At 40.5% G+C, this 25,117-nt stretch overlaps 1 pseudogene; it reads right to left on the bottom strand.

Moving 5' to 3' along the window:
- LOC131258265 (zinc transporter 2-like) overlaps positions 1 to 25,117 on the bottom strand; it is a 66,565-nt pseudogene that overhangs the window by 20,421 nt on the left and 21,027 nt on the right.

Here is a 25,117-nt window from a genome sequence, read left to right as displayed (position 1 = left end):
TATGGGTTGAGTCAAGTAAAGATTCGCCTAGGCTGAGTCAAGTAAAGACTCGCCTGAGTTGAGTCAACAAGACCCGGCTGAACATTGAATCTAAGTTCTCGAGTTTTTGAACATGTCAGAGTTTCTCTGATGGCAACTCACTATTAGGATTTTATAATGAGTAGATGGTATTAGTAGCTTCCATTGGCCTTCCATGTATACCCAACAGTCCCATAAAGTGGCACACATAAAGAAGATGAGATCTGTACACCATGCATCTAGTGGCCCTGTTATGGATAGTATGATGGACCATATAAAAATCACATTGCACCAGACAATACAAACTGCTGATTGCAGGACTTTTTGAGGATCAAGAATGTCGGTTGAACCAGCAGACCAAAATTAATGGGCAAAGGTCCTCCAATAAGTTGCTAGGATCATCAGACCACTGCAATGTTTGGGGTAAGCTGCTCCATGATAGGACACACCAGCTCAGATCTCATACAAGTCTGCCTTACGTATGGGGTAGAGTGCAGAGAAAAGGGCCCATTAGGATGTATTGTCGATTGTTGACTGCTCAGGATACCTGCAATTGTCGTTTCCTCATGAACCAATCAGATTGGGTCTTGGGGTCTAGTCAATTTGTCACCTAAATCATAGGTGACTACCAAACCGGCAATTGCAGGTGGTATCCAAACAGGGCTCAAAATCCTCATTTCAGATTGATGCAGGGGTTTCATCTCCAAACGCCACTTTTGACACTGTCAAAACAGCATAAAAAACTCACAAACAGATTAACCTTTCCCTGAACTGCTAGAATGCTTTGCGAGGCAGTTGCATCTTTATGCATGTATCTCATCTTACCTGCAACTCCAATTGCAATGCCCTCAAATACAGAGTGAAAACAGAGGGCAACAATCAGCAAAATGCTATCACCGAATGAACCAACCGTAGGAAGTGGTTTTATAAATTGAGTTTCCCTTCCGTCATTGACCTGTAGAGACATGCATGCCAAAAGGAAGGTTCAGAAGTAATAGGCTAAGCAGTGGATACCTGATTACACATCTACTATCAGAATTATGGTATCAATTGATTCAATTCACTAATGCCTTGAACAAAATAATCACTAATCATTCAAATTTGTAGCGTGGTTATCAGAAGATTAAAACCTGTGCCATTCTATAATTACTCTCCGAAATATATTATGCATGCCATAACAGAAACTAGCGAGCACTTCAAAATCAAAATCAAAAGATTTCTGGTAAAATGTAATAGTAAAGGTGGGTCACACATCAATTGAGTTGTAATATTTGGGATTACCACTTTCTTATGATTTCTTAATCTACTTTGAAAATCAGTGACAACCCATAATTAGGAAGCATAGACAAGAGTCCTGCAACAGACGTGCATATAATTATTTCACGGGCTTTCCGACATAGTTTCAGATATTGATCAGACACTAGAAACACTTGCAGACCAGCATCATCCCAATCAAATATTGGTGCGGAAGCAAAAGTTCTATAAAAAGTTCAAAACATATGGAAATTGAAAGGTACAAATAAAACTCACCACCTTCTAGACTTGATTGCATTACATATCTCAAGAAACTGGATGACTTAGTTAAAATACTCCCACCTAGTTTGGGAATGAAGCCCTCAGTACAGGGATGTATGGTGGTATACATTAGTGTTAAAAAAGTTGAAAGAGACAAATGCACAACGAATATTTTGGAGGAATTCAATTCATTAATTTAAAGATCTGATTACATCTTAAATAGAAAACAATAAACAAACTAACCAGAGAAATAGGAACCAACTAGTTCCACGATTGGAGTACTCCTAAAGAAATGGGATACACTAACCCATTTCAACAGACTTCCTATAGAATAGGACAACCAAGACTTATTCAACATTTATCCAAACAAACCTTTAACACCCTCCCTTAAACTGAATGTCCTAAAGACATCAATTTAAAACAATTTCAGCAGCTCATTTCTTCTTCATTAACACCATCACAAACTGCTTCCTTCTTTGAACAGACACCGAGCATATCTCGAAGCTTTAAAAACACAGCAGGCTTGAGGGGCTTAGTTATTATGTCTGCAATTTGATTCTCACTCTTATAGTATACCAAATCGATAACATCATCCTTACATAAATCACGCAAGAAATGGTACCTCACATCAATATGCTTGCTCCTCCCATGTATAACTGGATTTTTTGAAAGCTTTATGACAGAATCATTATCACAATATATTAAAGTGGGACCTTGCTGCTGACTGTGTAGAACGGTAAGTAACCGTCGTAACCAAATAGCTAGACAGGAGCTTGATGCTGCAACAACAAACTCAGCTTCAGTAGTCGACAAAGTCACTATCTGTTGCTTCTTAGATGACCATGAGACAGCTCCAGAACTGATCATGAACACCAATCCGGATGTACTCTTTCTATCATCAAGATCTCCAGCATAATCACCATCTGAATACCCGATTAAGCTTGACTTTCCACATTTTTGATACAAAATTCCAAACTCTACAGTACCTTTCAAGTAGTGAAAAATTCTCTTTGCAGCTAAGAGATGAACTTTAGTTGGGTTCTCCATGTATCGACTAATTAAACTGACAACATGCATGATATCTGGATTTGTTGAAGTCAAATACATAAGACTCCCAGCAATTTGCTTATAAAGAGTAGCATCCACCTTCTTCCCTGACGCATTCTTTGTGAGCTTTAAACCATGTTCAGCTAGGGTGGAAACTGAATTACAATTCTTCATTTTGAAGCTGTCTAAGATCTCCAAAACATATTTTTGTTGTGAAATAAAGACACCGACAGACGATTGCACTACTTCGATGCCAAGGATATAGTGCATCAACCCCAAATCTGTCATGTCGAATTCATTCATCATTGATTGCTTAAAATCGTCAAACATGGCTCTATCATTACCGGTATAGATAAGGTCATCAACATATAAGTACACAAACAAGTATCTCACCTTCATCTCCAATTTTAGTATAGAGTGTGTGCTCATAAGGACATTTAAGAAAACCTTCTTTGGAAAAATAAACATCTATACGATTTATCACGCCCTAAACTTAGAAACCGGGCTCATAAAATTCTCGATCGCCGAATCTAGCGCTGACAGCCTCCGTAGTACCCCATTCTCTGCTACTGTCACCCATATGCTAGATTCCGATCCTGGGATCCTACAAGGTATATATATATATATATATATATATATATATATATTATATATATATATATATATATATATATATATATATATATATATTATCACATGGCATGGAATGGTTAATCTGATTAGGCGGTTACACCTTTTATACATGGTATCGATGCATATCCAAGAAACGAACTTGGTCAACATATCAAACATATGATGGTGCACCAGCTCAACAATGAGGGAGAAGAGATAACAAATCCCCTATAACTCTTGTACGCACCATGCTACTAAACATATCCTTAAAAAAGGTGTAAATAATCTGTATGAGCAAACCACAACTCGTGAGTCTACTGCATGCCGGGAGTAAAATACAGCTTAACGAGGCGCTCTCGTAAAGACATCCAAAACAACCACATGCATATTATTAACCAAGCATGTTATTATAGGTGAGCATGTAACCAACCAAGCATAATATTAAAGTTCGTCAGGTTATCATAAATCATGATCAATTTTAGGCATACTATTCAGACTAACGATCGTAAATCATAAGAATAGTCAATCATCATGTACAAGATAGTCAATTTCATGTTCCACTACAGAGCATACGAAGTAAAAGAAATGACAAAGCTGGTGTGTCTAGTCGGGATGATAGTACGTGATATCGCAAGCCGCGAGATTCATCACACGGAACTTCTATCTAAACCAGTCCCATACCTAAATTTAGATAACTAGATTCAATGTGGTAAACTCCTGATCTCAGGTAAGTCGCGCGCCCAACCGAAATCCTGGCCATTGCGAAGGTACATATAATGACTTGGTTGCCCACCACTAGCCCGAGTGGATAGTGAATGAATGAATGAATGAGTCAAATGCTGAGTACACAAATCCTGCTCAGTAAGTCTATATATAACTACCACAATACTCATAATGTGGAACAAGGTTCCGCCCCACTGTATGTACAGTAGCTTGCAGCACAGTAGCCTTCCAACCACTGGTAGCTCTCCCAGACCCTTAAGCCTTACCCACATCAGCGTCCGCCCATGTGTGCCCACTCACATGTACAACAGTGACGAGGCGTCATAATGTCAATACCGTACATGAATACTATCAGCCGTGCCAAGGCTATGAGATGTAAGGCCTACCTAGCCAAATGTCATATACAAGATGCAGCTCAAGCATGCAAGTCCTCATCTGAATCCACATATCAGTACAGTTCCTCTCTGGATAATCACCGGGGTCTAGTACACTCAACACCAACTTGTCGCCCCATTTAAGCACACAACTGTGTAAGTGGAAGAGACCTCACTATCCGCTTGCCAATATCAGGCCTAGCTCGTCAATAGTGGACTCATTCCTCAAGCTGGGTCAGACTTAGCCTAGTCATTGCTCCTTCACTTGGGCGAGTAAGGCCACACCCCCTTCCAACCGACCATGACATAGTGGGAGATGCGGCCTGCTGGTATACGGCCCTCATGCGCTCATGTATCCACTTGGTCTCGATGTTGAAGCATCCTCTGGTACCAACAACGTTTGGGGACTTTCACCCTGGGACATCTATGACGCCCCCGTGCTATAACAAGTATTTCTGGTGTCCAATCCTGCCATCCATGCTATGCCTGTGGAAGCTACGACCCTGATGTCGCTAGGGCGTACAACAATCGAATCATACCATGCAAGGTGCAGGAATCACACTATCCAATCATACATCAATCCTGCGCGTACCGCGCACTCATGTGGGGAAATTCCGTCTATCAGGGAGTCCCATAAGGGGCTGTTTGATTTTTAATTTTCCTGGTAAATACAGGGAAATAAGTAATTATTACTTACCCCACCTGTTTGAAATTCACCCAGAATTACGTTTCAAAAAGCGGTCATACAATACCTGTTATTACTGATTTAAATATGTGGGCCCCACCATGATATATGTGAGTTATCCACACCATCCATCCTTTTAAAAAATACATTTTAAGGCATGAACCCAAAAATTAAGAAAATCAAAAACTCAAGTGGACCACACCTTAAGGAACAATGATCATTAAGACGTCAATGGTTAAAGCTGTTTTCTCCATAGGGCCCACATTGATGTTTATTTGTCATCCAACCTGTTCATATGGTCACACAGTCATGGATAAAGGGGAAACAAAAATATTAGTTTGATCTAAAACTTTTGGGGTCCTCAAGAAGCTTTCAATGGTAGGAGTTCAATTCCCATTATTTCTTGTGTTGTGGTCCACTTGATCTTGGGATCTGCTTCATTTTTCGGCTCATACCCTAAAATGAGTTGGCTAAATGGACGGACGGTGTGGATAAGATACACACATCATGGTGGGCCCCATGATTTAACAATTTTCTCCTCGGGTGATGTGAGGAGTGTTATAAATGAAAGGTGGCGGTCAACATCACCTTGAAAATCCAACCGGAAATAGACTGGTATATAATTATTACCCATTTATCTTGAATTCCCTCTGTAATTAGAAAATCAAACAGGCCCTAAACAATTCGCCCAATGGCATATGCTATGATCAGTCGCTCCTCATAACAAGCATATAAATGATGTGCATGGGCATGTAACATGATGTTATACTAAGCATATTCTCAGTGTCCTACCAGACTAGGTACACTAGCATGACTATCAGATATAAACAATAATCGACCTAAACACAAGAATAGCTAATGTGATGCAAAGGTCCATACATTTAAGTGTCTTCAATAACACACTGAGGCCCTATACCTCTTGTGAATACTTAATAAATGGCCACCAGGGCTCCTATAACATGCACATACATAAAGTGCATAGGTTATGATGGTACACAAGTTTTAACATGTATCATCATTATCATAGACATCATTCAACATCAAATTTATCCTTATAACACGTATCATGCAAGGGATTCACATGCATCATTAATATCGTGGCCATTGTCCAATACTGTCATTATACATGCCCTAGGCATTAGTTGTATATCATGCATAAGGTTATCCTTACGTCCACCAACATCATTTATTTATCATTATCCATGCATCGAGTAAAATATGGTTATCTTATCTACATTATTATCACGACAATCAATACGTGCATTATTATCACTTGGATATCAAGCATGGTGGTCAACTAGCATGTTTTATCATCATGCATATATATATATATATATATATAAAATATCATCATCATTACCATGAGGATCATTTTCACTTTATGATTAACATAAACAATGTCATAAGTACTATAAATAATTACTTATCCATCATCAATGCATATGCTCTAATGCACCATTCATTAAATCATATCTATCATTTCAACCAACAACTCACAATCATCATTATCATGTTACCATACATATATCATTATCTCACCCATCACTAGGTGCGTCCTACCTAGTGTGACTTCCACATGGGACTTGAACTACATGCAAGGCATGGGGTCGTGTATGTCTGATGTGAGTCCCACTTGATGAACCAATAGGCCAACTCAAAGGCATAGACGTCCAACTACAAGGTCTTCAATGGTATGAATCTAATTCCACAACTAAGTGGGTCCTACTAGCTAAAGGTGTAAGTTCAACACATGATTGTGCCCCACATTCCACAACTAAGTGGGTCCTACTAGCTAAAGGTGTAAGTTCAACACATGATTGTGCCCCACATTTTACCACAAGTATGGTTAATGGGATTTTTATTGATTTAACATTCTTGTGGTATGACCCACTTAGGTCTAAGTTTGGTTTATTAGTGGACAACGGTCCCACACCAAGGGAAGTGTACGTGGATACATACCTCTAAGGTGGATCCCATAACACAACCAGGACCTACAACTCCAACATCAAATAAGATATAAAATTACAATCCCAAACATAAGACTCACATGCCAACATTGCACAGACTCCACATTGTGTTGGGCTCATGTACCTCATTCACAAGTAAATATTAAGGCTTCTCTATTATAACTTATCTAATCCAAATGGAGCCCCTTTAAGTATGACCTAACTGACTAGTGGTAGTGTGCAAGGCATGCTGCCCACTAGGCAATTGGCCTACCTAACGGGCCTAAGAAAATTTACCATGACGGGCTTTATACTGCCATGTGTTCCTCTTAGGATTGGGCCCACTGGGCCTTAGTTTTAATTCATTTGGTTTGGTCCGGTGCCACATATGACCTAGGGAAAGAAATTGGGCAGTAAGGCTATCCACTACATATATTTTACAAGTTATATAACACCCATTTATAAAACATGCTAGGTCGGCCTCATCAGATGGAGGGAATGACACATACAAGACAACCCACACTGGATGGCCCACTTAAGGTTGTGGGCTCACCAGCACCAACAGTTTCTTTTCCATAGTTTAGATGCTGTATTAAATACCTTGGGAAGGTGGTGAACCCCATTAATGTGGCCCAGATGAATTCTATATCAAACAGACATTTGGTGCAAAGTTGGTTCTAGGTCATTTTAGTGTTAGATTCATGATCACGTGGGGCCTACATATGATGAAAGAAAATAACTACCTGGTAGCTCTATATATGGGCTTTATAAATTATAAAGCAGGTGTCATTGGTTGGGAGAGTACAATTTATGGTGATGGCCTAAACATGGGTACTTGGAGAAACTGTGCAGGAAATATAGTGCACAATTAGTTTTGACCCAATTTTGAGTATATCCCATGATCACAAGGGACACATTTCAGTGTGCCGTCAGGTGCCCTTGGTTGTACTATTTATGCACTTCAAAAATTATAAGTTGGGACCAACTGGTTGTGTACATGTAATATTTGGTATAAGGCCAAACATAAGCACTTAAATTTTCTGCACAACCATACCTGGCCCCATTTGGGATCCACTCTCTAATCATGTGAGGTCTGATTTGGCCCAATTAAAATATTATTTATCTTTTCATTAGTGTAGGTTAGAGATTTCAAGTGGTGGCCTACTCAAACCTCCAGTGTGTGGTCCACCACAGAGGCCTAAAGTTGGTACAAAACACAAATAATCAAACAATTTTTAGTAATGGGGTCTGTCACAACTTAGGGCCTAACTTCCATACACTTAGGGATCATTCCTGATAAAAAGGTGGGACATCCCAGCTCACTTATATAAGGATTAAACATCTCCCAAAGTGAGATCCTTAACTACAGAGTGTGGGGCCCACTACAAGGTTTCAAAGAGGCTTACATGCACTACAGTCAAGTACTTAGAAAATTTCAGCAAACAGAAGTGTGAAGGAAATGAAATAGATCCAATGACAAGTGGGGCCCACGTACTAGCAAACCATAGATAAGATATACACAAAAATATACATGGGTTTCTAGATTAGATGAGTTAATAAAGTGCATAAATCACAAGTGATCCCACACCCAAGTGCGTCAATAAGAGGATGAATGTTATGTACAACATAGATCCAACATACACATCAAGTAGTAGATGAAATGAATTGATCAAATTTCTATGATTAGATCCTCAATTGGAAAATCTCATCCAATGGATGGTTTAGTAATATATCATTTATGCTGTATATAGATTTCCAACCATACAGAGCCTTGGATCCATCTGGACCATACAAAACAATTTAAGGCTTATTCTTACGAAAGTATCTATCGGTCCAGAACTTTCTAAATTTTATCATGAAAAGATCTGATCATAGAGACCATACATATGATTATTTGCTATCTCAAGTAAGTTAAGAACAAATATGAAACGCATCTGACTGTTGGAATCCCGGATATCGACCGCAAAAGAATGGTCATAACAAGCCCCCAAATACATCTTTCATATAAGGCCAAGATCTCAGCCGTCTGAACTCCGATTAAGGCTTATTATATACCGTTGGAAAGCTAGTTTGATTTTCTATGAATCCAATGGAGCATATATATCTAATGTATTCATTAAATGGATTAAAAGTGGGTCCGTTTTTGGAAAATTGGAATCCTACATGTGCTGTTGGACAACAGCCAAGTAAAGTTGATGCCAATGATGATTGGACCGTTGGGTAACTACGAAATTTGGACCAGAGTTAGTTCATATTGTGTTTAATATTATTTCCAAATTTCAACTCTAATCTTAGCATATTTGATTTTATACAAATTATATAATTTGCTATTTAGATATAAAAATAAAATTACATGTGAAGGGTATGGATCTAATGTTCATCATGGTGGGTCATATTGATGTAGGCCACCTTGCTGACCACCATAGCCATAAATACATGCACACAAGAACTCTACACTAGTGGGGCCCACATATATCAAGAAAATAAAAAGAAGAAGAAAGAGGAGGATGAAGAAGATGGACGGAGGGGAGTAGACTCACCTTAAATAGATGGATGGTTGGATGATGATGTGCGGTTCACTCCATCTAGGATTGATAGTGGGCCACACCTTGGCCCCTCTCTCTCACTCTCTCTTAAAATCTCAGAATTTTTCTAAGTATAGGAAAAGAATAAGTGCAAGAGAGATCCTACTCTTATATAGGGAATTGGGGGTTAAGGTGGCATGATGATGTGGCTAATTTATGGGTCTCATTGGTGCTAAAAGTGAGGTGGAAGGTGGTGTATAGTATGGGTAGTGGATGGATGAGGTAGATGGTGTTAAGCATGCATTGACCAAAGTGAATGAAATCTAGACATGCGTTGGCTAATGGATGGATAAGGGTTGTGGGTTGTAGGTGATGCATGGTGGATGATAAAGTGGAATGTTGCAATTGGTTATTTGAAGTAATGTGGCATAAAGTAAGACATGCATTGGATGCATGCATAGGATGAGGTGGACATGAGCCATGATTAGTTTCTAAGGAATGGGGAGAAAGCTAATGATGGGTTTTGGGATAGAATCCAATTTTGTCTTATAGTGCTTGTCTTACATGTGCTAGCTCATATTTTTGTAATGTAGCAATTGTCCTATTTGGTGGTAATTTCCATGTTCTAAAAGTGGGCTTTAGGCCCACATGGGCCTAAGTCCAATGGGCCTATCATAATAAAGGTTGCTTGTCTTACAGGATATGTAATTTGGGTCATGGATTCGACAGGTCATATCTTACTAATGGAGCGTTGGATTGACACACAGTTTTCATTGTGGCGACCGCAGCGACGACGCGGTCCACATGATAGATCTTAAAGTCATTTAGAACAAATCACTTGGGTGAGTTTTCTAAGTGCACTAGGGTGTAGTGTATGGTCTATCAACGGTGCAAGCTGGGACGTGTGTATACGAGCAATGTTGCAAAATATAGAGATCTTACACGACTATACCAAGCTCTAGGATCTTGTTTCAGTCCGTGTAGAGTTTTCTTTAGCCTGTATACCTGATTCTCATGACCTTGTTTCACATATCCAGGAGGTTGATCAACATACACCTCTTCTTCCAATTCGCCATGCAAAAATGCTGACTTCACATCCAATTGATAGATAGGCCAGAATTTCTGAGCAGCAATGGATAACACTAATCGAATAGTATATAGCCTCACAACTGGAGCAAACACCTCTTTGTAATCAACACCAAATTCTTGCTCAATGTCGCCATCTTTCTTTAGCTTTGTTTTATAAACCCATTTGACACCAATGGATTTTTGCCATTTGGGAAGATTTGTCAACTCCCAGGTATTGTTATTTTCAATGGATGTGATCTCCTCTTCCATAACTTTTTATCACTTTGTTTCTTTGATTGCTTCTTGGAATGTTAGAGGAGTACTGTCTGCAAATAAAGCAAAGTGAACAAGTGAATCATCATAAGAAAGTTCATTACCACTTACATAGTCGTTCATCCAGGCTGGTCTCATTCTTGTTCTTGGACCTGGCGAATCTGTTGGTTGCACTTGTTACTCATCAATTGCTTTTTCTGCCTCTTCTTCGTCGAAGCTCATAGGTATTTGCTGCTGTCCTGTGCCTTTTCAGTCCAATTCCATGTGTTTTGCTCATCAAAAACAACATCTCGGCTGGTGGCTATCTTCTTTGTGATAGTATTGAACAACTTGTAAGCTTTCGATTGGTCGCTAACCCCAAGAAAGACACATTTTTCGCCTTTGTCATCGAGCTTCTTTCTTTTCTCATCTGGAATGTGTGCATATGCAATGCACCCAAAGATTCTGAAGCAATCAATGGCTTGCTTCCGTTCACTCCAAGCTTCCTCCAGTGTCATGTTTTGAACGACTAATGTGGAACTCTGATTCAGAATATGGATGCTCCAATTCACTGCTTCTGGCTAAAAACTTTTTGGAATTCTCCCGTTTGCCAGCATGCTTCGCATCATGTTCAGGATAGTTCAGTTCTTCCTCTCCGATACACCATTTTGCCACGGTGTGTAGGCTATCGTCAATTGCCTTTGAATAACATGTGTATCACAAAAATTTGCAAATTCTTGTCACATGTATTCTCCACCGCGATCAGTATGGAGAGTTTTAATGGCTCTCTCAATTTCTTTTCCACATGAGCTTTGAAACTTTTAAATGCTTCAAAAGCTTCAGATTTCTCCTGCAAAAAATCGACCCAAGTTTTCCGACAAAAATCATCAATAAATGAAATAAAATATTTCTTTTTGCCATTGGATACCGGATTAATGGGACCACATATATCAGAATGGATCAACTCCAATGGTCTCTGTGCTCTCCATGCTTTTCCTTTTGGGAATGGCTTATGATGTTGTTTGCCAACAACACACTCTTCACATACTTTGGAGGGAGGAATGATCTGAGGAAGGCCGATCACCATGTTCTTCTGAGAAAGTGTCTTCAATCCATTGAAATTCAAATAGCCATAGCGAAAATGCCAAAGCCATGTTGGATCATTCACTTTGGCTATAAGGCAAGTCTGGATGCTCGTGAGTCTTAGCGGAAACAACCTGTTTGGTGCCATCTTAACATGAACAATTAGACCCCTTTTTGGATCATAGATTTTACAAGCACCTTCTTTTATTGTAGTTACATATCCCTTATCTGGCAACTGTCCCATACTCAACAAATTGCTTTTCAGGTCAGGAATATAAAAGACATTTGAGATAGTCTCACTATTATCTTCTTTAGTCCTGATTCGAACATCACCCTTTCCTATAACATTAACTGTAGAATGATCACCAAAACTAACAGTAATACGAAATTCTTTATTTAAATGGGAAAAGAATGACTTACTATCACACATATTTGTTGCAGCCTGTATCCAAATACAATATTTTTGGTTCTGGTTTTTCCTTGACATGGGTTGCCATCAAGAGTATTTCTTCTTCCTTGTTCTCAGCAAAATTAGACCTTTCCTCCTTTTCTTTGTTTTTTTTAGCAATTTGGTGTAACATTCGGAACTGTAATGACCAAAATTATGACATCTGAAGCATTCAATATTGGACTTGTCATATTATTTTTTTATCACGGCAGCTGCCTTTGCTTTGAGAATTTGGGGTCAGATGATCGTTAGGCTATTGCCTGCTTCTATCTCTATTTCCTCGACCTCCTCGTCCTCTTCCTCTGCATCTTACTCGGCCTCTAGCTCTTGAACTTGAGAATTCAGCAAAGGTTGAAGCTTTCAATGCTTGCTATTCGGTGGTGGTGGTGCTGCACCGGTTCACCTTTTGCTCATGGACTAGCAAAGAACTCTGCAGCTCATCAATGGAGAGTCCATCAATGTCATTTAATTCTTCAATCGAACAAATGACATAGTCAAACTTCGAGGTCATCGCGCGCAGAATTTTTTTCGATTATGGTTACGTCTTCCATCTTGTTGCCATGGATGTGCATCTTGTTTGCAATCGCCATGGTTCTTGAGAAATAATCAGAAACACATTCTCCATGTTTCATACAAAGAGTCTCGAATTCTACGTGAAGTGCTTGGAGTTGTGCACGTTTCACCTTCGCCGTGCCTTGATACTTATTTTTTAGAGAATCCTAAATATATTTAGAAGTATCTTTAGAGAGAATCGTTTCCAAGATTGAATGATCAATTGTTTGGAAAAGATATTCTTTACTTTCAAGTCCTTCAATCTTTGCTCTTCCAATGCTTTCTTTTGAGCATCCGTCAATGCTCTCGCTGTGCTGCCTCAGTTACTGGTTCCGAGATTCCAGTTTCCATGAGATGCCAGTACTCCTTGGATCTCAGGAAATTCTCCATTAACATGCTCCAATGATCGTAGTGACCATTGAAGCGAGGTATGGCTGGCTGGATATAGTTATCGACCACCTTGTCAGACACCATTGATTTTACTGCTGCAAGTAAGAAGATTGTTGCTTCTTTTTACCTCAACCTGGCTCTGATATGGCCGTGTGGCCCACCCAGATGGGACCCACTTGAAGTATGCAAATTATCCAAGCCGTCCATCGAGTGGGCCACCTGGCATCCCATAACGCACAGGCCCAGATGTAGGGAAAACACAAATATCGTATTGATACAAATCAGATGGGCCACGTCCCTGTGGGACCCACCATGATGCATGTGTTGTATCCATACCGTCCAGTGTCCCTGGATGCTGGACATGTGCGTTCAGTAAAGTGTGAACTAACGGTGGAGTGTACTAGCCAGTTAACAAAAAAATATATATATATATAATATATATAATCTTATATACCTGATATGGTGGGCCCTACGTGGGACCCACCTCTGCCGTTGTGCATCGTACAACTGCTATATTGTTGCTGTACTGACGTCATAGGTACCAGAGACCCTTGCTGACGTGGGACCTAGCGGCTGTGTGGATGGCATCCACTTCGTCCGTCCATTTGCATGGGACCCACCTGCTGACATGCTGCATCCAGCACGTGTGACCTACCTTGATGTACCATCCATGCCGTCTGTACGTGGGCCATCCAGTCCATCCAGATCATGGGGCCGGCTGTGATGTGTGTGCCGTCCACACCATCCAGTGATGGTGGGGCCCACCTTGATATGTGGCCATCCAACCGTCCAATCCAGGACGTAGATAGAAGCGGATTGACCGGTGAACCTCGCACCAGCAATGTGATTGCTGCTTTAACGTCAGCAACTCTTTGGATCCCACCTACCTGCTGTGGTGACGTCAGCAACTCTTTGGGTCCCACCCACCTGCTGTGGTGATGTTAGCAAGAGGGTCTAATCTAGGGTATGTGTAATATTTGGACCGTTCATCTCCACCGTCCACTGTTTGGGATGGTGGAGATGCCACTTTGATGTATGTGTTTTAGCCACACTGTCCAAACTGCTGGAAGTGCAGCCCACCTTGATGCTGACGACTATCCAGCCGTCCATCACGAGGGTTGCACCATGATGCATGGGTTTTATCCAGACCGTCCATCTGTACGGACGACAGCAAGATCTGTGGGCCCTTCCATGATGTATGTGCTACTTCCAAACCATCTGTCCATATGGTGAACTCATCTTTAAGGCCTGAGACAAAAGTTAAGGTAGATCTGCCTATCAGGTGGACCACACTGCAAAAATCAGTGGAGGGTTGAACGCTTACTGTTGAAATTCGTTTGGGTTCTAGGAACTCTGGATCATATGAAATTTGATTTCCTTCTTAATTCAGGTCTTTGTGACCTCATGAACAAATTGGAAAATAAACATTATGGTGGGCCCTGGAATTTTTAAATGGTGAAAATCATTGCCTCCACTGCTATTAGTGGTATGGTCCAGATGATATTTCGATAAAATCCATTTTTTTTGGGAATGTATGAGGCCCATTGTTGCGGCCCATTGATGCAGCCCACTTGACGTATATGAGGCCCATTAGTGCAGCCCATTGATGCGGCCCACTTGATGTATATGAGGCCCATTATTGAGGCCCATGTGATACGACCCACTTGATGTATTTGTGGCCCATTTGTGCGAGGCCTGTTGGTGCGACTCATGTAATGCGGCCCACTTGATGTATATGAGGCCCATGTTTGAGGCCCATTATGATGTATCTCTGGCCCACTTGGTAAGCCCAATGTGATGTATGTAGGGCCAATATGGAGAGGCCCGATGTGGTGTATATGTGGCCCTTGAGTGAGGCTGATTGCGATGTATATTAGCCCTTTGTGCGAGGCTTTGGGCCCACTATACGTTTGACTCTATGTGGGCCACTCATTGGGAGCAATGATGGTTAAATGTACACATTGTGACCTTCCATTAGGCCCTTTGTGAGGCCGATTCCGATTGTCGAGGTTGAGTATGATTGTCGAGGCTAATTCCGATTGTCGAGACCGATTCCGATTGTCTAGGCCGATTCCGAGTCCGATTGTCGAGGCCGATTCCGATTGTCGAGGTCGAGTCTGATTGTCGAGGCCGATTCCGATTGTCGAGGTCGAGTTAGATTGTCGAGGCCGATTCCGATTTCGATTGTCGAGGTCAAGTCAGATTATCGAGGCCGATTCCGATTCCGATTGTCGAGGCCAAGTCAGATTGTCGAGGCTGATTCTGATTCCGATTGTTGAGGCCGATTCCGATTCCGATTGTCGAGGGCGAGTCAGATTGTCGAGACCGATTCCGATTCTGATTGTCGAGGCCGATTCTGATTGTCGAGGCCAATTCCGATTGTTGAGGCCGAGTCAAATTGTCGAGGCCGATTCCGATTCAGATTGTCAAGGCTGATTGTATAGGCCGATTCCGATTGATGAGGCTGATTGTATAGGCTGATTCCGATTGTCGAGGCCGATTGTTGAGGCCTATTCCGATTCTGATTGTCGAGACCGATATTGAGGCCGATTGTCGAGGCCCATTGTTGAGGCCCATGTGATACAGCCCACTTGATGTATATGAGGCGCATGTAATGTGGCCCACTGTGACCATGTGAAGGCCATTGTGAGCATGTGAGGCCCATTGTGATTGTACGAAGCCCATCGTGACCATGTAAGGCCAATTATGATGGTATGAGGCCTATTGTGTATGTATGAGGCCCATTATGATGTGAGAGGCCCATGGTGATTGTGTGAGATCAATCATTATTATGTTCGATAATCATGCATAGTATCATGTTACATGCCCAAAACATCATCTACATGATCAATATGAGATGTGGTTGACCATTGCATATACCATAGGGTAGGTTGTTTATGAGACTTCTTGATAGGTGGAGTTACCCCACATGAGCGCACGGTATGCGCAGGATTCATGCATGATTGGACTGTGTGACTCATGCATCTCACATTGGGTGATTATGATTACCATACGCCCTAACAACATCAGGGTTGTAGCCTCTATAGGCATATTGTGGATGGCCAGATGGGACATCGAAAATTTGTTTTAAATGGGGTGCTATAGATATCCCTGGGTGAAAGTCCCTAAACCCTCTTGGTTCCAGAGGTTACTCCAACGTCTAGACCGAGTGGATGCATGAGCGCATGAGGGCCGTATACCGTTAGGCTGCGACTCCCACTGTGTCGTGGTCGGTTGGAAGGGGGTGCGACCTTACTTCCCCGAGAGGAGGGGCAAAGCTAGGCTGAGTTTGACCAGCTCGAGTAATGGGTCCGCTATCGACGAGCCGGGTTCAATATTGGCAGATGGATACTGAGGTCTCTTCCACTCACTTTGTTGCTTGCGATGGGGCAATAATCTGGTTTGGAGTGTAATAGACCCCAATAATTTTTTAGAGAGGAACCATACTGATATGTGGACTTATTAAGTATGAGTTGCATACTCATTCATTCATTCACTATCCACTCGGGCTGGTGGTGCGCAACTAATTATTGTGTACCTTCGCATAGCCAGGATTTCGGTTGGGCGCGTGACTAACCAGAGATTAGGAGTCTACCACATTGAGTCTGACTATCCAAATTTAAGTATGGGACTGGTTTGGATGGAAGTCCCTTGTGATGGACCCCATAGCCTGTGATACTACGTACTATCATCCCGACTTCACTCCAGCTTGGTCATTCCATTCGCACCACATATTGCATTGCATTCGCAGCATTTAACATTTTGGGTTGCCATGTTTCTGTATTTACATGGCTTAAATATGACTGACGGTATTCGTGGACTCATCAGGATTTGCATATTGCATTGCATCTTCGGCATCTAATATTTGGCTTACTATCTCCACATTGCATAGTTGATCTACATTGCTTCATCAGTATATGATATTATTTTTATTATATTTTTGTATCCCATAGCCTGGATAAGGCTGATGGTATTTATGGGCCCATCAGCATGTTTTCGCATAACTTTGATTCGTATGATTTATGAACTTTCCAGTAACTCTGATATTTTATGATTTATGAATTTCTAGTATTTCTGATATTGTATAATTTATGGGTTTGTCAGTATTTCCGCTTACTCTGATTACTCTGATATTACTTACTGACACTTACCTTGTGCACACACGTTCACCACCCACTAAGCTTTCTATAAGCTTAAGCATGATAGATGCGTGCAGGTGGCGTTAAGTTGCAGCAGTGTTGAGCTCGGAGCATGCAGTGGACCTCTGGAGCTTTGATTTTCGATATATGTATTTCCCTTTCAGCATTGTATTCAAATGATTATATTAGTGGATATGTGATGATGATGTTGCCTTTGTGATTTGGGTAAACTTGTGGTTATGCTTCTTACGAGATAAATATATGTTAGAAAATGTTCCTTGTAGGATCCCAGGATCGGAATTTAACGTATGGGCACTAGGAACCGAGAATGGGGTAGTACAGAGGCTGTCAGCACCAGATTCGACGATCGGGATTCCTGTGAGTCTGATATCCGGGTTTAGGGCGTGACACGCGGCCTAATGGTAAAGGCACTGGCGCTCATATTCTCCACTCGGTCTCGGTATTGGAGCATCTCCTAGTACCAAGGAGGTTCTGAGACTTTAACCCAAGGACATTTCACGTGCCCATAGTGCTAGAACCAAACATTTTCGGTGTCCAATTCTGACCATCCACGATGTGCTTGTGGAGGCTACGACCCTGATGATGCTAAGGCGAATAATAACCATGCCATGCAAATGCGAGATGCACGAATCTTACCAATCAATTATGCATCAGTCTTGTGCATACAGCGCGCTCACGTGGGACATTCCCGCCTATCAGGGAGTCCCATAAACAATTAGCCTAATGGCACATGCTATGCTCAATCACTCCTCATAACAAGTATGCGGATGATGCGTATGGGCATGTATCATGAAGTGTACCAAGCATGAATATAATCACGTACATTATGGTGGGCCTGTATAAGGTAGCTCACGGCCCGTAATAATGAATGGGTGGTGTGCACATAATCACACACATATGGTGGGCCTCACGCATCATAATTGGGCCTCACTCATACAATGGTCCTCACACATATAATGGGTCTCACAGAAGGGTCTCATACATCACAAGGGGCCTAATCACATGGGCCTTATACAACCAAGATGGGCCTCATATAATCACAATAGGCCGCATATAATCACAATGAGCATCATATAATCGTAATGAGCCTTATACAATCACAACGGGCCTCATATAATCACAACGGGCCTCATACAATCCCAATGGGCCGCATATAATCACAATGAGCCTTATATAATCCCAATGGGCCGCATATAATCACAATGGGCCTCATACAATTCTAATGGGCATTATACGATCATAATGCTACACTACCACATACTCAGTGCGTGTACTAACATAGTCGTAATCGATAATCGCCCTATATAAATGGCGGGGTCCATAGAAGGACAACAGATCTAATTCATAACGTGAGGATTGGTCCTCAACAGTAGATATACTAAATCCGATACTACCGATCCTTCCATCTATGGTGATGATGTACTCTCCTTATATCAAGGTTGGACCTAAGTAGCCTACCTATAATCCTAAGGATCCGGAATGAGCTTCCTTCACCATACTATTATATAGCCCGCTAGATGCCCTTGGGGGGGAGGGGGGCACATAAGTCGTACATGGACTTTAAGATTAAAACAATCCTACTAGCAACTAATAGAGGGCCCAATATCTTGGGTTAGCCGAATATGAATAAATGGATCATGCAATTATCAATGAGGTCCAATGATTAGGGTCAACCCACTTAGAGAAAGATGAGAATGGGCCTAACAAGACCTAAGGGAAGGTCATAATGTAGACATCTAACCATCATTGCCCATCAATGTGGACATTTAACCAACATTGCTCTCAAGGAGTGGCCCACATAGAGCCAAACCTATAGTAGGCCCATGGTCTCACACATGGGCCTCATACATAACATAATGGGCCTTGCACAAGGGCCTAATGAAACAGCCAGTAGCCCTCAAATGGTTAGGAATAATATGGACTTCTTTCATGTTATCTTATACATCATTATGGCCTCACCACATGGGCCTCTCGTATATCACAGTGGGCCTCTTAAACATTACAATGGGCCACACATATGGGCCTCACATAATCATATTGGGCCGCACATATGAGCCACACAAAGTTTATATTGGGCCGCACATATGGGCCACACATATATCTACTTGGGTCACATCCCATGGGCTTCACATACATCACATTAAGCTCATCACATAGGCCTCATGGGACAACCCATGGCCCAGAAGAATAGATGGTCTAGAAAAATAGATGGGCAGCATGCACTGAATCACATACATCACAATGGGCCCCATGGGTCAGCCCATGGCCCATAAAAATGGATGGGCAGCATGCATATACACATAACTCATGGTGGGCCTCACAAGGCAATGGGGCCCACGACCCTAAGGATAAATGGACAGTGTGTAACACATAATTATCATGGTGGGCCTGCATAAGGCAGCCCATGGTTGGGCACATACGTAGGGTGGGCCTCTCAAGACAGTGGGGCCCACGGCCCTAAACATGGATGAACGGTTTACATCTAACACGTACATCATAGCGGGCCTCGCAAGGCAACCCCCAACATGGTGGGCATTGTGCGTTTAACATATACTTCAAGGTGGGTGTCACGGACCAGCCCTATAGTCCAGGAAAAACGGATGTGTAGTGGGCTTACGATACTCATCAAGGTGGGCCTGAACAGTTCAGATGGGCCCAACTCATACAGCAGGTGGGCCCTACTCATACAACAGGTGGGCCCTGCGTGTACAGCAAGTAACTGGCTCCTGGCCTGGTCCAGGTATCCTGCAGATGGACGGTATGGATTCATGTACACATCATGTGGACCCCACTGCCCAGTGGGTCCATTGAAGAAAACTAGGAAAGACGGGTGGACGGCTGGGTAGAACACTGCATCACGGTGATGCCATGGAGGCTCCAACGGTATCCATTCATTCTCCAATATCCCAGGAAACGGTGGGGTCCACTGGAGCTATAATCCTAGGTGATATTTGTGGCTTCTCATTAACCAGGTCACACGTGACCTGCTCCACACATTGGATGGCAAATGAATATCATGGTGGTCCCACGTCCAGCCCATCTGGACAGTGGGACAGATACATACGTCAAGATGGTCCCACGTCCAGGGTCTGGACGATAAGGATACAACACATATATCATGGCAGGCCCCACAACTGCATAATGGGCAGCAAGGATAGAACATACAGCAGGTGGGCCCTGCACATTCACAGCCGGTGGGCCCTTAGGTGGTTTTCAAGGGTAGGCGTTCAACCATCACTATTATCATGGTGCGGTCCACTTGGGATTTGGGTCTGCCTCACAATGGAGCCCATGGTCCCATAATAACAAAAAAAAAAAGGATGTACAGTGCATATATAACACACACATCACGGTGGGCCTCACAAGGTAGCCCCACGGTGGGCACCCCAAGCCAATGTACATCCACCTGAAATTTGGATTTGCTTCATTTATGTGGGCCCACACTATAGAGTGGGCCGGGGAAACTGATGGAGAGTGTGGGGGCCCCACACATCATTAATGGGCCCCACAATTAATGGCCAGCAGAGATTTACAAAACATGCAGCAAGGTGGGCCATCTGCTGGGCGGTCAGCCAACCTGCGTGCTGGGCTTGTTGTGCGTCCAACAAGTAGACAACCTAGATAAAACACATATATATGGTGTGTCCCACCTGGGGACGGTCCATCAGGAGCGTGGGACCTGTCCATGTGGGCCCTAAAACACATGGGCGGAGTGGATAAAACACAAACATCACAGCATGCCCAACAGTCTGCTGGACGCTGGTCCAGCAGAGGATGGGATATGCCTGAGTTTTGGGCCAGCCTTGTGGGCTATGAGGATAAAATCCATATATCGCAGTGGGTCCCATAGAGAAGTGGGGCCAACCAGAAGGTGGGCCATCCTCAATATACACCCATCAGGTGGGCTAGGCATGGTAAAAAAATATGCCACAACGTCCCTACAGCTGGGCGCTCCTGCTGCTAGATTAGTCCAGCCCTTGGACTGATGGCCTACAATGATCTCTCCGAATGGATGGTGTGGATGTACTGCACATTAATCAAGGTGGGATCCACATGGTGGGCCACACGCTGGATGGATGAAGTGGGTAAAAACCACAACCATGTAGTAGACCCCACAGTTGCTGGACGTCAGTCCAGCAGCAGGTGAATCTACCTGGATTTAGGTCGCTGGATGTTCTTCACAAATGGGCCCATGGCCCTGGAAATATGAATGGAGGGTGTGCATGCATCACGCCTACAGCAAGGTGGGGTCCACGTCCAGGTGCGGGACTACGGAGGTGAAGCACATACATCAGGTATGTCCAGCACCTGTCCAAACATTTGGACGGTGTGGATAGTACACATAATCATGGTGGGGTTCACGTTTCTAGAAATGGGCAGCGTGGATGCAGTACAAACATCAAGGTGGCCCCACGTCCAAGCAATGGATAGCATGGGGACCACATGTGCAGGTGGGTTCCACCTACTACATGAAAAATAGAAAAAAATGACGGATTTTGAGACGATTGTGGACCGTCTCTAAAATTCTTTGGTTTAAAGACGGTTTAGAGACGGCCATAAACCGTCTCTAAAATTTTAGACAGCTCTTGACCATCTCTAATATTGTCTTAAAATGTTGAACGTCCACAAATCATTTAAGACAGTCGAAGACCGTCTTATATGCGGTCATCTGAGACGGTCCTCGCATTAGAGATGGTCTTTGACCGTCTTATATGCAGTCATTTGAGACGGTCACTGGCCGTCTGCATTAGAGACTGTCATTAGCCATCTTTTACTTGTAATATGAGACGGTCCTTAGCCGTCTTATAGCCCTGGTAAAGACCGTCTCTATTAGGAACTGTCAAGGACCGTCCCTATTAGGGACTGTCAATGACCGTCTCTATTAGGGACTGTCAATGACCGTCTCTATTAGAGACAGTCCTTAGCTGTCTTATAGCAGTCTTTTGAGACCGTCTAAGACCGTCTGCATTAGAGACGGTCTATGCTCAGAAAAATATAGTTAAGAAGCTTAGAAAAAAATAATGAATTTTGAAAAAAAAAAATAGTTAAGAAGCTTAGAAAAAATTATGAATTTCGAAAAAAAAATATTTAAAAAGCTTTAAAAAAATAATTAACAATGTTTTTTTTTAAAAAAACTGATTTTATAAAAATCAGGATTTTGAAAAAAAAATTAAGAAATTCAAATAAAAAGCTTAGAAAAAATAATTAACAATGTTTAAAAAATATAATTAAGAACCAAAAAATTATGAATTTCGAAAAAAAAAAATAGTTAAGAAGCTTAGAAAAAATAATTAAGAACCTAAAAATTAAACAAAATTGTAAAAAACTTGACAAAAATAGCTAAGAAACTTAGAAAAAATTAAACAAAAATACTTAAGAAGCTTAGAAAATAATTTAGAACCAAAAAATTAAACAAAAAATAGTTAAGAAGCTTAGAAAATAATTAAGAAAAAAAAATAAACAAAACATAGTTAAGAAGCTTAGAAAATAAGTAAGAAAAAATTAAACAAAAAATAGTTAAGAAGCTTAGAAAAATAGTTAAGAAGCTTAGAAAATAATTAAGAAGCTTAGAAAATAATTAAGAACCAAAAATAGTTAAGAAGTTTAGAAAATAATTAAGAAGCTTAGAAAATAATTAAGAACAAAAATAGTTAAGAAGCTTAGAAAATAATTAGGAAGCTTAGAAAATAATTAAGAACCAAAAATAGTTAAGAAGAACCAAAAATAGTTAAGAAGCTTAGAAAATAATTAAGAAGCTTAGAAAAATAATTAAGAAGCTTAGAAAATAATTAAGAAAAAATTAAACAAAAAATAGTTAAGAAGCTTAGAAAATAATTAAGAACCAAAAAATTAAACAAAAAATAGTTAAGAAGCTTAGAAAAAAAATTAAGAACCTAAAAATTATGAATTTCGAAAAAAAATAGTTAACAAGCTTAGAAAAAATAATTAACAATGTTTAAAAAAAACTTATTTTATAAAAATCTAGATTTTGAAAAAAAATTTTAAGAACTTTGAATAATGTTGATAACTTTGGAAAAAAAAAAGATTTCAATAAAAAAATGATATTTTAAAAAAATATATAAAAAAATTAAACAAAATTGTGAAAAAATTGACAAATTGTAAAAAAATATATATTTTAAAAAAGAAAACTAGATTTTGTATTTTGACAAGAAAAATTGAAAAGTTATATAACAAAAGTGAGATTTAAAAAATGATATTTTGAAAAAGAAAATTTAAAAAATAAAACAGAATTGTGAAAAAATTGACAAATTGTAAAAAAAATATATATTTTAAAAAGGAAAACTAGATTTTGTATTTTGACAAGAAAAATTGAAAAGTTATATAACAAAAGTGAGATTTAAAAAATGATATTTTGAAAAAGAAAATTTTAAAAATTAAACAAAATTGTGAAAAAATTGACAAATTATAAAAATATATATATTTTAAAAAAGAAAACTAGATTTTATATTTTGACAAGAAAAATTGAAAAGTTATATAACAAAAGTGAGATTTAAAAAATGATATTTTGAAATAGAAAATTTAAAAAATTAAATAGAATTGTGAAAAAATTGACAAATTGTAAAAAAATATATTTAAAAAAAAAAGAAAACTAGATTTTGTATTTTGACAAGAAAAATTGAAAAGTTAGATAACAAAAGTGAGATTTTGATGATGTGTTGTATATCCTTGCTGACCCTTTGTTTCTCCAACCCATTTTTGGGCCAGCTATAAAACATTGTGTAGATTTAAATATTAAGTGGACCACACCACTAGAAAGAATGAGAATATAATACCTTGCCATTAAAAATTATAAAGAGCCCATTGTAAGGTTTTAGTAATGTTTATTTGCAATCCAACTTGTTGATAATGTAAAGAAGATCTAGATGAAGGTAAACTACAAAGATCAAATTGATCCAAAACTTTTGTGGCCTTCAAAAGGTTTTTAATAGTTATTCATCATTGTTTTGATTGGTATGGCCCACTTGAGATTATTGAGTTCTTATGATTTGAAATCACATCCTAAAATATGATGGAAAAAATATATGGACGGTGTCGATTACATAAAACATATCAAGGTGGGCCTTACATGGTTAAAGTAACACCCATGAAGGAGTTACCTAAAATAGTGAAATGGTACTATTAGGTCACCTCATGGGAACTTCCCATGAGGTTAATCTGTGTGCGCCCCACCATGATGTGTATAGAACATCAACACCATGCATTTGATGTGTCCCCTTTAAGTCCAAAAATCAGTCATATACGAAACTCAGGTGGGCCATAGCATCTAAAACTATGTGAAGACATCCCTAAAACATATAAAAGCATTTGGTGGGCCCACATGAGTTTTGTATGAAACTTGGTCTGACTCTTCATCCAAGTGGGACACACATAATGAATAGGCTGGATCTATGAACCACATCCAGGTGGGCCCAATAAATGATTATGAATGTTTTAATGGGAGGGTAACCCTCTCAACTATAGTATGTAGTGTGGCCCACCCAAGTCATGGATTGATTTTATTTTTAAGCTCGTGGCCTACCATGGAATGGTGCATCTGACTGACGGGGCAGATCCAAAGTTTAAGGTGGAAATCATTATTCCACACTGTTTTGTGTGGCATGGTCTACTTGAGTTTTGGATTTACCGAAAATTTGGGATCAACACACACCGTTCATCCATTTTTCGAGATCATTTTACAGAATTATCTAAAAAATGAAT

This window comes from Magnolia sinica, chromosome 10 (genome assembly GCF_029962835.1).
Source record: "Magnolia sinica isolate HGM2019 chromosome 10, MsV1, whole genome shotgun sequence".
NCBI lineage: Eukaryota > Viridiplantae > Streptophyta > Magnoliopsida > Magnoliales > Magnoliaceae > Magnolia > Magnolia sinica.
Note: the sequence above shows the minus strand (reverse complement) of the source record. Positions and strands in the feature narration are given on the sequence as shown.